Source organism: Lynx canadensis, chromosome D1 (assembly GCF_007474595.2).
Source record: "Lynx canadensis isolate LIC74 chromosome D1, mLynCan4.pri.v2, whole genome shotgun sequence".
Classification (NCBI taxonomy): domain Eukaryota; kingdom Metazoa; phylum Chordata; class Mammalia; order Carnivora; family Felidae; genus Lynx; species Lynx canadensis.
This window is the reverse complement of record NC_044312.2, coordinates 105,118,741-105,129,045: the sequence shown is the minus strand read 5'-3', so window position 1 is coordinate 105,129,045 and position 10,305 is coordinate 105,118,741.

The following is a 10,305-nucleotide window of genomic DNA, read 5'->3' as shown; positions in this document are numbered from 1 at the left end:
GAAGAGAAAAATGGAAGAACTCACACTTTCTGATTTTAAAATGAACTACAAAGCTACAGTAATCAAGACTTTGTGGTACTTGCATAAGAAAAGACATGTAGATCAATAAAATAGAATGTGAAGTCCAGAAACAAACCCACAAAGGTGCCAAGACAATTTAATGAAGGAAAAATAGCCTTTTCGACAAATGATCCTGGGACAACTGGACATTCACGTGCAAAAAATGAAATAGGGCCCTAAGGTTACATCATCAACAAAAATTAACTCAAAATGGATCAAAGACCTAAATATAAGACCTAAAGCTATAAAATGCCTGGAAGAAAACAGGCATAACTCTTTGGGTCTTTGGTTGTGGCAATGGATTCTTAAACATGACACCAAAAACAAGAACATCAAAAGAAAAATTGATAAGTTAGGGTTTCCACAAAATTAAAACTTCCATGCTTCAAAGGATACTATTCAGAAAGTGAAAATATAATCCACGGAATGGAAAATATTTGTAAATCGTATATCTGATAAGGGGTTGTATCTAGAGTACATAAAAACTCTTATAACTGAATAATAATAAAAGGTTAATAACTAATTTTATTTTATTTTTATTTTTGTTATTTTTTTAAATGTTTATTTATTTTTGAGACAGAGACAGAGAACGAGAGGGGAGGGGCAGAGAGAGAGGGAGACACAGAATCCGAAGCAGGCTCCAGGCTCTGGGCTGTCAGCACAGAGCCCAACGTGGGGCTCGAACTCACGGACCGTGAGATCATGACCTGAGCTGAAGTCAGATGCTTAACGGACTGAGCCACCCAGGCCCCTCGCTAATAACTAATTTTAAACGGGCACAGGATTTGAACAGACCTTTCTCCAAAGAAGACAAAGAAGCGGCCAATGGCATATGAAAAGATGCATGACATCAGTAGTCAACAGGGATATGCATAGCGATACCACAGTGAAATGCTACTTCAGACCCACTCGGATGGCTAAAGTCTGAGGTCAGGTAATAATAAGTGTTGGTGAGGATATAGAGAAATGCGAATCCTGCTGGTGGAGTAGAGAATGGTGTCATCACTTAGAAACCATAGACTGTCATTTCCTTCAATGGTTAAACTGAGTTACCATACAACCCAGCAGTTCTATTCGTAGGTATATACTAAAAAGAATTAAAAACACGTTCAAATACAATATTGTACACACGTGTTTACAACAGCACTACTCCTGGTGGAATAAACCCAGATGTTCAGCAACTGATGAATGGATAAATGAAAATAAATGAAATGTAGCGTAGCAGCACCACGGAATATTATTTAGCCATAGAAAGGATGAAGTACTAATTCACATATGCTACAACATGGATGAACCTTGAAAGCATTATGCTAAGTGAAAGAAGCCATTCATGAAAAATTACATATTATATGATTGCTTTTTTTTATGATTACTTTTTAAAATTTTTGAAATATTTTTATTGTTAATTTTATTTTTTATTTTTTAAAATTGACATCCAAATTAGTTAGCATATAGTGAAACAAAGATTTCAGATGTAGATTCCTTAATGCCCCTTACCCATTTAGCCCATCCCCCCTCCCACAACCCCTCCAGTAACCCTCAGTTCTCCATATTTGAGTCTCTTCTGTTTTGTCCCCCTCCCTGTTTTTATATTCTTTTTGTTTCCCTTCCCTTATGTTCATCTGTTTTGTCTCTTAAAGTCCTCATATGAGTGAAGTAATATGATTTTTCTCTTTCTCTGACTAATTTCACTTAGCATAACACCCTCCAGTTCCATCCATGTAGTTGCAAATGGCAAGATTTCATTCTTTTTGATTGCCGAGTAATACTCCATTGTATCTATACACCACATCTTCTTTATCCATTCAACCATCGATGGGCATTTGGGCTCTTTCCACACTTTGGCTCTTGTTGATAGTGTTGCTATAAATACGGGGGTGCACGTGTCCCTTCGAAACAGCACATCTATATCCCTTGGATAAATGCCTAGTAGTGCAGTTGCTGGGTTATAGGGTAGTTCTATTTTTAGTTTTTTGAGGCACCTCCATACTGTTTTCCAGGGTGGCTGCACCAGCTTGTATTCCCATATGATTGCTTTTTTTATGATTGCTTTTTTAATGAAATGTTTAGACTAGTCACAGCTACAAAGACAGAACACAGATTAGTGGTTTCCTAGGGCTAGGGAAAATGGGGGTTGTGGTAGGGGGAGCAATAAATAGATAAATGATACAAGGTTAGTTTTTGGGGCATTGAAAATGTTCTAAAATTGACTGTGGCGGCAGTCACACACATCTGCGAATACACTAAAAAAAAAAAAAATCATTGAATTGTACACTTAAAAAAAACCCAGAATTGATTAAGATGGTATATGTTTACCTAGGAAGCTAAAGATTTTTCCAGGTTAACATGAAAATAAGTTGGTATGCTTTCAGAAAATAACAGTTGTTGAACTCAAATATCTATACCCAACTAAGGGGCAGCCTAATGGGTTTTATTTTTAAAAAATAATTTTAAAAATTTTAGGGCAGAAGACATATGCCCTACATTCATTTTCGGCTTAAATTTGAAGGGATACACATGAATAAAATATAAGTAACATTGTACTCTTTAGGAAATGACAGTAAATTAAGAAACTTTTCAACTAAAAATATTATTTTTCCCCTCTTCTTCCTAGTCGTCATCTTGGAGTGCCCTAGGGCTCAGCCTTCTCTTTTCTTCTTTGCTTTTCCCTTCCACTGGAGGTCTTGCAAGTCTCATTGCTTTCAATATTATTTCATATCTTGAGATTCCCAATTCAATCCTTTCAATTAATTGCTCAAGACAAAAACTTTGCTTTAGTTCCTGGTTTCGCTCTGTTTCTCACACCCTATACCCATCAGGAAATCCTGTTGGCATCACCTTCAAATATATCCAGTAGCCAAACACTTATTTCCTCCGCTTCATCTATTCTGTTCAAACCACTGCCATCTTTTCCCTGGCTGACAGTAGCCCTGTAACTGGCCTCCCTGCCTCTAACCTGGCACCTCTTGCATGTAATCATCAAGCGAATTTCTGTCAGAATGATCCTTTTAAGGCACACCCTCATCAAGTCTCTCCTCAGAATACTCCAGTCTCTCCCTATTTTCCTCAGGGCAAGAGCTCATCAAAGAGGCCCTGCAGGATCTGGCTCCCATAACCTAAGCTACTTGGCTGCAGCCACACTGGCCTGCTTGCCAGAAGGTGCCAGATATGCTTTCACTCTGTGGCTCTTCCAATGGCTGATCCCTTTGCTGGGGATGCTATCCTGTCTGCTATCAGTGTGGCTAACTTTCTCCCTCAAGCTCTGCCCCATTGCCACCTACTTAATAAGACTAATTTGGAGATGTGGTACACACACACACACACACACACACACACACAGGAATATTACTTGACAATCAAAAAGAACGAAATCTTGCCATTTGCAACAGCATGGATGGAACTACAGTGTGTTATGCTAAGTGAAATAAGTTAGTTAGAGAAAGACAAATATCATATGATTTCCTTCATATGTGGAATTTAAGAAACAAAACAGATGAACATAGGGGAAGGGAAGGAAAAATGAGATAAAAACAGAGAGGGAGACAAACTGTAAGAGATTTTTAAAGACAGGGAACAAACTGAAGGTTGCTGGAGGGGAGGTGGGTGGAGGGGATGATGGGCTAAATGGGTGATGGGCATTAAGGGGGGCACTTGTTGAGATGAGCACTGGGTGTTTAATGGAAGTGATGAATCACTAAATTCTACTCCTGAAACCAATACTCCACTGTATGGTAACTAACTTGGATTTAAATTAAAAAAAAAAAAAGACTTAACTTGGATAATCTTACTTAAACAGCCCCCAGTGACAGCCCCTATCATGTCTCTTTTTTTTCCATGGCAGCTATCACCTTCTAGCACACTGTATTGTTTCCTTACTTGTCATGTTTATTGTCTTTATTCTGCTATTAGGGTCTCAGCTCCATGGAGGCAATCTTTGTTTGCTCATTGATACATGCTACATACACAGAACAGGCCTGAAACTCAGTAACCATTTTTGATTGAATATTGGAATTTGAGCACACGTGCATGATGGTACCTAAGTATAACAGAATATTGTGCTGCCATTAGGATAATTTTTTCCACAGCATTTGTTCATGACCTGATAAATCATTATTTGATTTCTTCTTATGAAGTTGAGCCACATTAGTCTGGGAAACTCCTGGGCAAGTGTCCCTGAGGTAGAAGAGTGTCTGCACTTCTGTGAGGAGTGATGTTAAGTGTTTCCAGAGAAGGAAATAGAGTTACTCTGCGTGAGTCTCGAAGAAGAGTCTATTTTTGCTTCTTGTGGTGGAGTGAGGAGAGGGAAAGGGAGAGTGGAACACAGCGAGGCTGGAGGTTGGGGGGAAAGTCACAGGGGGAGCTGGATCATGGCTAGACCTTGGGAAACTAGAGTCATGATCTTCCCCCACCATCCCTCAAGGAAAAAACAAAAACAAAACAAAACAAAAAAAACTTTTTGTGAGTTTTTGTGAAAACCGAGCAAGAGGCCAAGTTTAGCCAAGTTCATTCATGCTTGGGTTTGTTTTTTCTGTGGGTTATTTTGTTTTTTGATGATGTGAAGCAAAATTGGAGCAGTATACAGGGCGCCTGGGTGGCTCAGTCAGTTAAGCATCTGACTTCAGCTCAGGTCATGATCTCGCGGCTTGTGAGTTCGAGCCCCACGTCGGGCTCTGTGCCGACAGCTCAAAGCCTGGAGCCTGCTTCAGATTCTATGTCTCTCCTTCTCTCTTTGCCCCTCCCCCGTTTGAACTCTGTCTCAAAAATAAACATTAAAAAATTAAAAAAAAAATTGGGACTGTATGCTCAGAGAAACCGAAGCATGAGAGTGTCAGTTTCAGGGATCTGCAAAATCTCATCGGGCCTTCCTGGGCTTTGAGGTCCACTGTACTTATATCCCCGGGGGAAAAGCAATGCCAGGTAACACCTGGGTCACATGTACACTCTGGAAATCCACGGCAAAGCTTAGAAAAAGGGCTACGATAGAAAACTATGTTAATAGTGGTAGAAGTTAAAAAAAGACATAAAAGCTTAATGCCCATGTTATAGCCACTAAGTGGCTGCTGGGCCAAAGAGCCTCCTGTGTCTCTTTGGCCCTATCCTTTTGGGGCAAAACCCGCTAAAAGGGCAGGCAGACCTTTCCCTGAATGATGAAACAAGAGTTTTCAGTTTCTTCTTTCACCAGTCCCTGAAAGCACCTTGTTTCCTCAGTAGGTTCTGATTCACAGAGCTAATAAGCATTGGCTGCACGCCAAGGACTGTTGCTCATTTACTCACTTTTAACCCTCAAAACAATCCTCTGAGGCAGGTGGTATTAGCGGCCATATGTTTTTTCAGACGAGGAGTGTGAGCACAGAGTAACTTGCCCACACAGTCAGTGGTAAGGTAGTCAGAACCTGAATTCAGGCAGGCGACCTCCAGAACTGTGATCCTAACCGCCATGGGGGGAAGAAGTTCTCAAGGCGAATGTGACTCCTTTAAGTATATTTTAATGATGCCTGATCTGTACTCCAATGATAGTGTCTGGACCCGGGTTCACCGAAGGCAGTTCTCTTTTCACACGTTGTTCTGTCTTATGTCCTTCCCTAATGAAACACTGATCTCCTGAGCTTGCCCGACCCACCTTGCCTCCCTTCCCAGGTCAGTTTCGTTTGGTTCTATCTACCCCTTTAGAGAGCTCGAAACGATTTATTCCATCCAAATCCTCACACCAGACGCCTTATAAAACCGGTTCCTCACGCTACACCCTCCTTAACACCCATACTCAAAATACACACTGGAGGGCATCCTTATAAAAATCAAATGACTTTTTTTCCTCTCCAAACGTTTGGAAAAGCCCCCCATCCCCCGCAAAAGCAAAACAAAACAAAACAAAACAAAAAAACAAAAAAACAAAAACCACAAACAACAACAAAAACAAAAAGCAAACAATCAAAACCAAAAAAACACGTGGCTCAGAAGTAATCGCTTCTCTCCAGTTTGTGCCAGGTGACCTTTTTATCTTTGGCATTGTTCCAAGCATTTCAACATACCTTGGATTTTGTAGGATGCTTCTGTGCTTGTACGCTGATGGAGCCCGAGCTGATGAACTGGGGATAGAAACAGGCATTTGTAAACCCCCACTCCTGTGGACGGTCCCCCAAACTTTCCCAATCCCAGTGACATTCTCGAGATCTAACATATCACTGAATTCTCAGAGGAAAGCGGTTTTCACTCCTGCAGTCCTGGGATGACCACCAGCGGACGCTCTGAAAAATGAACGTCCCATTCCTCTGTCACAGGTGTCACAGAGACGAAAAGATATTTTAACGTCCCTGGCTATTAAGGGAATTTTGGGTTGGCGACGGGACTTAGCCACCTCACAATGATTTTATGAGGTTGATACTTCATTGGTTTGGAGTGTCATTTATTAAGCTCATGACCTGCATCATTAGAAAGTCATCCCTAGCAGCCAGTGGGGCGCCTCTCACTTGCAAGAACTCTCCCCCCATCACGCTGTGGAAGAAAGATGTCATCAACAGAAATAGCTTCAGAAAACATTTGATCTGAAGAGTGACAGGTTATCTTCCACAAACATCACGTCCTGAGTGCTAACGTCACCTGCTGGCGCCCATCGAAAGATTTGTCGTGTCTGGTATATCAAGAATTTAATTATCTTCCCCAACGGTATTATAGCTTATACCCGCCTTCAACCTGCCCACAGCATTAACAAAAGTTTGACTCAGGGCTGGGGATCTCACAGTCCCGGAAGATGAGATCCTGTCATGGAGGCCCGGGCATCTTGACCTGATGTTTAAAAAGTCTCTGACACTGTACTGCTGGGTTACTCTGTAGAAGTTTATGTACATTTTTTTCTAAGTCTCGGTTTCCTAATTTGTAAAATGGGGATCAAGAGTAGGGATCACGGAGATGTTGGGGCAATTATATAAAACAGACCTGAAGCGCTTTTGGATGGTGCCTGATACACGCTAGTATGAAATTGAATAATTACTATTTGTGGCTAATTTCTGCTGGTACAGCTTCTCTTCTGTGGCTTGGGCTTAGGATCCTTTCTCCGTGATTCACGGTACTCTCTCAGTTTAAGGCATTTCTCTTTATGACATACAATTCTTTCCAGAAATCTCTGAGTGTTGGTAAATGCCCTCAACTTGGGGACTAGCACTGTAAGAAAGCCTCTAAGGAAATGTCTCCCTTCCAGACCACTTACTACTTGACCCTCCCCGTAGGTGAAATTGTTACAGTTGTGTGTGTCAGAGGCCTTTTTGCGAAAAGTCATTACATTCAAATCTTCTCTCCCTTGAAGCCCAGTTTTTGGTTGAGGAGTGCAAAAGGGTGGATAAGGAACTAATAAGACCCTTTCTCCTCTAAGGGGAAATGTGGCCTTTGGTTAACTTTCTGGCTGTGCTCAGTGGGGCTCTTGATACAATTGGAATATCGGTTGTGTTATTAGATCACATTGCTTATGAATCCGATCACCCCGATTGGTCATTTGCTTCTGGATTAGATGTAACTGTGAACAAAAAATAACTTGTGCGAAGCCCTGGCTTTGGGCTTCCCTGAGATTTGGGCATGTCTCTGGTGGGCACTTCAGCAACCATGGCCTACGGAAATATTACAATAGCCTTACTCGAAATACTCACTGTATTTATTTTATTTTATTTATTTTTTTAAAGTTTACTTTAAAAAAGTTTTTAATCTTTATTTATTTTTGAAAGAGAGAGAGCGAGCAGGGGAGGAAGAGAGAGAGAGGGAGACCCAGAATCCAAAGCAGGCGCCAGACTCTGAGCTATCAGCAAGGAGCCCGAGGCGGGGCTCCAACTCACAAACCGTGAGTTTCTCACTTGAGCCGAAGTCGGATGCTCAACCGACTGAGCCACCGAGGCACCCCTGAAAGACCCACTTTAGAAATCTCTGCTTTCCATAAGAGACTCTTAAATATGGAGAACAAACGGGGCGACTGGAAGGGTTGTGGTGGGGGGACGGGCTACATGGGCAAAGGGCATTGAGGCAGACACCTGTTGGGATGAGCACTGGGTGTTATACGGAGGAGATGAATCACCGGAATCTACTCCTGACATCATTATTACGGTAGATGCTAACTAACTTGGATGTCAATTAAAAACTAAAACTAAAAATGCAAAAATAAATAAATGTGTACTTATTGAATTCCTGAAAAAAATGAGGAGGATGAGGAAACAGAAATAAAACGATACTGTGTTGGCCCTGTACATAGATTCTCCTACTGGATCCTCAAAGCAATAATCTAGATGGTGACTATTAGCCTCCTTTAGCAGATGAGAGAACTAAGCTTCACAAATTAAGTGGCAGAACTCTCTGACTTGGAGGCTTTGCTTTTGAAAAACTATGGGGCGCCTGGGTGGCGCAGTCGGTTAAGCGTCCGACTTCAGCCAGGTCACGATCTCGCGGTCCGTGAGTTCGAGCCCCACATCAGGCTCTGGGCTGATGGCTCAGAGCCTGGAGCCTGTTTCCGATTCTGTGTTTCCCTCTCTCTCTGCCCCTCCCCCGTTCATGCTCTGTCTCTCTCTGTCCCAAAAATAAATAAACGTTGAAAAAAAAAAAAAAAAAACTCTGAAAAACTAGATCCGGGGGTGCCTGGGTGGCTCAGTCGGTTGAGCGTCTGACTTCAGCTCAGGTCATGATCTCACGATCTGTGAGTTCGAGCCCCGTGTCGGGCTCTGTGCTGACAGCTCAGAGCCTAGAGCCTGCTTCGGATTCTGTGTCTCCCTCTCTCTCTGCTCCTCCCCTGCTCATGCTCTGTCTCTCTCTGTCTCAAAAATAAATAAAAACATTAAAAAAAAATGAAAACAACAGCGAAAACAAACTACAAGTTTCATGGATGTTAGTAGATGTTAGTCAACAAAGGGATAGATAGTGAGTCAAATCGCAAGTGTTGTAAACGGCCACTTAAATACCTTTAGACAAGTTCCTCTCCTGCAATACCTCTCCAAGTCTTTAATATCAAAGTGGATACTATGAATCTGCAAACATGGGTGTGATAGACTATATGACCTCAGAGCTCCTTCTGCGCAGACTATCTTGTGGTACTCGTGTTCTGTGGCACACATATTGGGGAATCCCATTCTATGGTATACTACCTTTCTAACTGATAAATACATAAAAGTATGAATGAAAAACAGAAAAAGAAATCTCTGTTTTCATTTCCCCAAATTCTTGACGGCTCTCTCATGACTCTTTTCTTTCCGTACGTAACCTCCCTAAAAATCACTATAGCACCAAACATTAAGCTCAGACCTTTGGATTTTCACTCTGCCTCTCCTCCCCCATCCCCCAAAAAGCCTTATAGTCACTCTCTCTATTGTTCTTCAAGCATACTCCTTCAAAATCTTTTCTGCCCGCACACCCTCACCCTCGCAAGGAACTTATCAAAATGCGCAACGAACATAAAAAGACTTTTCCTGAGTATCTACTCTCCACTCCTGCCCACCATTTTGTTTCCATAGTAAAATGAGCTCCTTAGAGTCAGACATTGACCGAGTCTTTAGCTCATTGCTTGATCTCTTGAGTAATTCCCTGGATACATTAGAAAAAAGAAATAAGTTAAAATCAATAACACCACGTTTTACTCACAAATGTTGATGAACAAAATACGTAAGTTAGTGTAACAATGACAGGGATATAACCAGTAGCTTCTCTGTTCTCTTCTCCGACAAATAATGCAAAACAGAGAAAGCCCAACGCGCAGTAAAACAGGCCATTCATGATTTGCACGGCCTGTGAGAAGAGAGAGCCATTGTTATTACTCGAGTCAAATCTACCACAGATGATTACAATACGATGACTGAAAGGTCATGGAAATATCCAGCTTATCCTGGTATTTCTGAAGTTGCGATGAAAGAATTATGTGTCAGAGAACAAAAGGGCAGCCACGAATGGAGGGGGAGGTCTCCACATTTATTTAAACCGAGAGTATTTGTTTTGGTTTCATAGAAATCTTCAGAGATATTTAATTTTCTAGTTGGTTCCAGTTAAATAAAGAGCAGAAGTCTATTTGTCTGTTTGGTTCAGGAGGACACGTGACCAAAGGGAGGGCTGTTGGCCCTGGGGATCTCTCAGGCTCTGCCTCGACACCCCTCTCCTTCCTACCATTGGATCTGTGAGATCAACTCTAGCTCGCAGATGAGTTCTCATCCTCCACCACCAACCCAAAAAGCTACTTTTTGACCTTGCCCTCATTCTTCATCCTCGCTTGTTGCGGAATTAAGCTTC